Below are 7115 nucleotides of genomic sequence, written 5' to 3' on the forward strand. Positions count from 1 at the left end.
TTAACACAATTATTCGTTTGCGTCATTTAACACAATTTTATATATATATATATATATATATATATATATATATATATATATATGTATATAATATATATTATTTCACATTACTGAGGTCTGTAAATTTAATTGCACGGCTTCCATAAAGAGGCGCTGAAAGAAATACACACGCAGACACACATACACACACAACACACTTATATATGACAGGTTTTGGTATCCAAAAGACCCGAAATGGTAGGTAAGGCTATGTTAAGTGCTGCGGAAAAACCGTAGTTAGACTCTCGGTTCGATAATAGTATCAGTGAGGAGTCTAAGGCGGGTCATATGTGAACATATATATGTTAAATAAGTTGGGCCAACAAATCCAAGGCATTGTGAAATTTCTAGGACATCTATAAAGAGAATGGTAGTGGGACTATATATATATATATATATATATATATATTACGGAGATGTGCTTGCATAGCAGATGACCTGAGCTGAGACTGTGTGCTGGAACGAAGGGTGTCTATAAGCCATTTAAGAAACACACAGAAACCGTTATATTCACTTCAATATTTAGATTTCATTTGCCAGAATATTTTCGTCGCTTGGAGACCGCGACCAGTTCGCTGACAAAATTCCGTGCTGCATCATATATAACAAGGTTATATATCTGTATATAACGTTATCTCTCACCTTTGATAGTTTTACACACACACACACACACACACACACACACACACACACACACACACACACACACACACACACACACACACACACACACACACATACACACACACACACACACACACACATATATATAACTGTCATCTTTTGTTTTTTCTTGAAGGTGGGGGAGCTCCTTCAATGATATCCTTTCTCTCACACACTTACGCTTTTGTGACGTCTCTTTATTATACTATCCCTTGCTTCGTGGTCGATAACATTATTGGTAGAAATGTATGAACGAAAAAACAGAAATATAAAACGGAGAAGTTGATATAGGTTGTACTGTATGATCAAAAATATTAAAAATAAACATAGTTGTAAAGAATACAATATTGATTGAAGTTAATAAAATTGTGTGATTGTATGAAAGTAATATAGATCAGACAAATGAAAAAAAGAAGAACAATGAATAAATAACAGATATAAAATGTGATAGACAGAAAATGGACAGAAGCAATAAAGGAGACAGGAAAACGATGTCTCCAAAATTATATGTTAAAGTAATTTTCGTGTAATGAGGTTAGAAATTATTTATTAGGACAAGAGACAGGATGGAAAAAAGCAAACAAGGAGTTTCGAGTTAGATTGGAAATGAATTGAAATATAAATGATGGTTGGGGATGAAAAAAAAAAATGCTTCTATTTCATTTGAAGACTTTCACAGAAATGTCTGTTTTTGAAATTCTTCGTTTTGGCGTTAACTTTTTTTTTTTTTTTTTTCGCATTCCGGATTTAATTCTACGTATTTTCTTTTATTTTAATATGCAAACATTATGATGGATTATAGACACAGGTATGACTGTCTGTTTATACAGTTGGTTTCGAAATCACGTGGCTTTGGTTTCACATCAACTCCACTGTAATGTAGGTCATTTACACGTATGTGGATGTGTGTATATAAATATACATACATACATATATATATATATATATATATATATATATGTGTGTGTGTGTGTGTGTGTGTGTGTGTACGTATATATATGTGTATTCTTTTATTCATTTCAGTAATTTAACTACGGCCACGCTGGAGCACCACCTTTAGTCGAGCACATCGATCTCAGAACTTATTTTTGCATGCCTAGTACTTATCCTATCGGGCACTTATACCGAACCGCTAAGTTACGGGAAAGTAAACTCGCCAGCATCGGGTACCAAGTGATGTTGGGGTGGGGGCAAACACAAACACACAAATACACGCATATGTATATATGACGAGCTTATATATACATGAGAGAGACAGATAGACAGACAGACAGAAAGAGACATACAGGCAGAGACAGAGAGAGACAGACAGACACACAGATACGTACATTCTCAATTAATATACCATTGAGAAAGTTTTAACTTAGCAGTTCTGGTTAAGTAACCGTTACAATTTGTAAGAAAGCTTAGAACATTGATTACTGGGGGTGATCGTTTGGCCTAAAATCCTTGAAGCCGGTACTCCAGCTTAGATGTGGTCTGATGATTGAAGTACGTAAAGATTACAATGTGAAAAAATATGTTTCGTGAAACATGAAGAATCGATGGAGCGTCGTAGAATTTTGAACCTTATTATGTTTTATCTACCATATTATACATGCCACTCCCTCACGAAACAACTACCGTTTCTTTCATACCACATTTTGCTTCTGAAATACTTTTCAGGGGGTTGATACACTTTTAAACTTTTGCTATAAAGCACATTATTTTCCCTGATATGTTACTGCCTTTCCGATCTGTGTACGTTGAACGTCTCTAAAATACATGAGGACAAATGAACTCTGCTCAAGCAGTTCTTTGATTAATGATATTCTTCCGATGAGCGTATAATCGTTTTGTTAATCGCAACAATGTATTCAAAGATGCATTGTAAAGAGTAATTTGTTTTCTGAGACGGTTTGTTATGAGTTTAAGAAGAGATTACTGATAATTCTTGAAGAGGGAGCGACTTTGAAGAGACATTTGTGTTCATAGAACGGCATCACATTAATCATAGTATATCTTTCTTTCTGCAACACTGGAAAACATAAGCCAGTTACTGTTTTCTATGTGTTATAAGCGACAAACATCAAAACCCTCCTATTAACTGGACACCGCTGCAGCATTCAAACCCACCAATTTTGAAGGAAACTGGAGATGTCAAGAACATTGTAACCACGACATGAGTGACACTTTATTTTAAGGAGCCCGAACAGATCCAACAGAGGATTACCATTTTTTCCGGGAAGCTAAATATTCAGCCTGTTCGCCGAATTATTTAGCAGAACTAATACGCTACATGCCATAGACATGGTAACATTGCTCATAAATCGTGATTATCTTCTCACTAAAGATGAAACGCTTATTAAGATTTCATTGAATATCAGCTTTTGTTGATGATGTATGCGCGTCAAGAAACAACAATATCTCTGGAAAATTTTGTTTCTTTTTTCATTATACTTCTGTAAACAATGTGTGGGTGTGAGTGTGTATGTGTGTGTTTGTGTGTGTGTGTGTGTGTACGTGTGTGTCCGTGTGTATATACATATATGGCTTCTTGGTTTCGTTCAAATGCTTGATGAGGCTCGGGTCATTCTCAGCTGGTGGTTATCATGCATAGACCCGACCACTGACCAAGTCCACTAGTGTTCTCCAGCACCGGCCTCTCGTACCAGCCTCTCTCCATCCTCCAAGGTGAAGTCGAACCTCCGGAGAATTTCACCAAAATTGTCCAGTAAGTTGTGCGAGGCCTGTCACAAGGCCTCTTCCAGTTTGCAGTTCCTGATTCGAATGAGAGTAAACCCTGGTAGGATGATCTAGTGGGAGACGGAGGACATGCCCGGGAGACGGAGGACATGCCCGGGAGACGGAGGACATGCCCGGGAGACGGAACAGGAAGAAAGTGTATGTGATGGAGGCTGTGGGCGTACGGATGTGCGCAGGCGGTTCTTTGAATAGACGTGGTGCTATCAGCTGAACTCGGTTTAGGGCTCTTCCAGCGAGGCCCTTAATCTTCTTTGCCGAGTTATGCCAAGGTATGTATATACATACATACCTTCGTGTATATATATATATATATATATATATATATATATATATATATATATATATATACATATACATATATATATATGTATATATATATATATATATATATATATATATATATATATATATATATATATATATATATATATATATATATATATATATATATATATATATATATATATATATATATATATATTAGCTCTAGTAGATCACCCGATCAAATAATTTACGAAGCCTTGGCGCAAAGCAATATTTAGGTATGAGCAGAATTTAAGCTAGTTAAAATATGTTTGTCACATATTTCCACTGCTAAAAGGCAAATACACTGCAGTTACCGTGAATAAAAATCTCTCTTATGGTAAAAAGGTGTGAATATTCCCAGTTCGTTCAGTGTCACCATCACAAGAGAATCTCAGACATCGCGTTGACTGAATTATGTATAAAGCTATTGCTTTATTATGTTCGTTCGGAGTTGCCTGTCTTAGGTACATCTTATTGACAAGATTCAAAACACTCGAAACATCGATGTCTAAGATTCCTAACAGAAGGTGACACTGATCGGACTGGACGTTTCCATACCTTTTTATCATAAGAGAGAATTTTCTCCGCGGTAAATGCAGTGTATTTGCATTTTAGCAATTGAAATATGTAACAAACATATTTCAACTAATCTAATTTCCGTATATACTAACGTACATATGTATGTGTGTTTATATACTTGCGTGCGTTCGTGTGTGTACGTGTGTCTGTCTGTCTGTCTGTATATATATATATATATATATATATATATATATATATATATATATATATATATATATATATATATATATAAGGATTATTATGAAGTCACTTCGAATGGTTCCAGAAGATATAGAAGCCCTTACTTTGGATCGAGTTCGATGGCGAACAAATGTGTGGAGTAGAGTGAAAGCATTTGAAGAGGCCATGATAATGCACGTCGACCAAATCCACTCACAAGACTGAACCCGGAACAATGTGCTAGGTAAGCAAGTTATTTACCACTTAGCCACACCAGTGTAAATTTTCTAATAATTTTATATTTACATCGTTATTTTTTTCTACTATTAAGTGCTAAGAAACCATTTAACGCAACTTATTATATTTTGCTATTAAGAAATAAATGAAAAGGAAGTAGAGGAAATATATTTGTTCTTAAATGGCTGAATCGATATTTCCATAATGTAATAGTTTTGAGATTCGGCATATATATACTCTTTTGCTGGTCAAGTGCACTTTACACGGATCTCTGAATGTGATTCGTCGTTTAAACAGTGGGCAATGTGAAACGTACGGCAGCAGTTCAATAAAGAAGAAGAAGAAGAAGAAGAAGAAGAAGAAGAAGAAGAAGAAGAAGAAGAAGAAGAAGAAGAAGAAGAAGAAGAAGAAGAACAACAACAACAACAACAACAACAACAACAACTACAACAACTACAACAACAACGACATCGAAAAATACCTTAGGAATGAGAACTCGGGTTCGAAATTTCCCCAAGCCACCTCATGATGGCTGGAGGGTATACCAGCCGAAACGTTGTGTTAACCACAAACAAGATGAGGACAAATATCCGTCAAATGTAAATAATCTAAATACTCTTGTAATGATATGTATATGTATATATAATTAATAGGGAATGGTCCACATGTGAGGATCTCGCATATTCAATGATAATACACTATTCTGAGTTCTAATAGAGCATGAACATAAGCTTTATATATAAATGAATGTTCAACTATTTAAATATCATACATTGCAAGTCATCCTGCTTTGAAGTTTCCACCATGTTCTCTTTCATTTTTTATGGTTTCAGTCTTTCTTCTAAGCGATGATGTTGCACTGCATTGTATTATTCGGCTACATACTTTAAGGTAGAGAATAAACGCAAATCAACCAAGATATACACACACATATCTATCTGTATGTCGGCCTATCTATCCATCTATCTATCTATTTATATATCCATCTGTCTTTACACACACACACACAAAAAAAAAATACGCACACACAGATACGAAATAAATTGCCATATTTTCACCAGCTTGGTGCCATATTAGAAAATACTTGCATGATATCTGACACCAGTGGAGCTGGACAAAAGCTCACTGGGAATCACTTGGAATCGTAACCACACAGACGAACACTTCATAGGAATAGTGCTTATGTAGAAATATAAAGTGTTCGGAAATTTAATAGTCATATAACGTTGACGATTCATTAGTATTAACACTACCAAATTGGATACGCACTACATAGACACCAGGACAGTATTTTCTATCGACTTACACGAAGAAAAAGTGGAAAGAGAAACTGAATCGTTCTGGTCAAATTTTTTAATTCAAAAATGCATAATTACATCAAATTATTATAAAATAAGCATGATTAATTCGAAACGGTAAACCTTAATAAAGAGACCTGGAACTTCCATTTCCTTTCTCCTATGGTTTTATAGCTGTATGCAAACAGAAGTGCTCCTGGTGTAAATCTAGTTACCCATAACTACATATCCTTGTTTACATCAGGATGGTGGATACTAAGAAGAGGATTTAAACAGTACACTACCATTTGTTTATTGATAAATACATGCAAGCATAAGTCTTTCTCTCCCCCTCTCTCTCTCTGTCACTCTCTATATGTATGTATATATATATATATATATATATATATATATATATAGAGAGAGAGAGAGAGAGAGAGATAGATATAGATATAGATATACAGATAGATAAATACACACACAGACATATGTAAGTATATATGTATATATATATATATATATATATATATATATATATATATATATATATATATATATATATATATATATATATATATATATATATATATATATATATATATATATATATACATATACATATATACATATCTGTATATATACATGGATCAAATGATGTGAATTACAGAATATGGTGAAGCATTTACGGTTTCTGAAACCATAATAATTCATATATCTTTATATATCACAGATCAATGATCTTCAAATAGCGCAAATTCTTAGGTGTATACAACTACTAAACTAAAGTCATATTATCATACAGTGATATTTCGGGCAATTTTAAGTATTCCTGTATTCAATAGATTGTAAATATACTTCCTCTCGAATATTGTAATGCAGCAATCAACGGCTGTCATATTGGAATGGGAAAATAGAACTGAATGTTTTATAAATGATTCAAATACCAGCCATGTTATTTAGAGCTTACCGTACCTTACAAAAATATATTACGTAGGATCAGGAACACCTCAGCTGCCCAATTATTGGGTTCTCCTATATCATCCTGCTGGCATTCGGAGCAAATAATGCAGTTTATGAGATCTTGTGTCTTGCAGTTCATCTTTGCATTTA

Source organism: Octopus bimaculoides, chromosome 8, assembly GCF_046866305.1.
Source record: "Octopus bimaculoides isolate indiv1 chromosome 8, ASM4686630v1, whole genome shotgun sequence".
Taxonomy (NCBI): domain Eukaryota; kingdom Metazoa; phylum Mollusca; class Cephalopoda; order Octopoda; family Octopodidae; genus Octopus; species Octopus bimaculoides.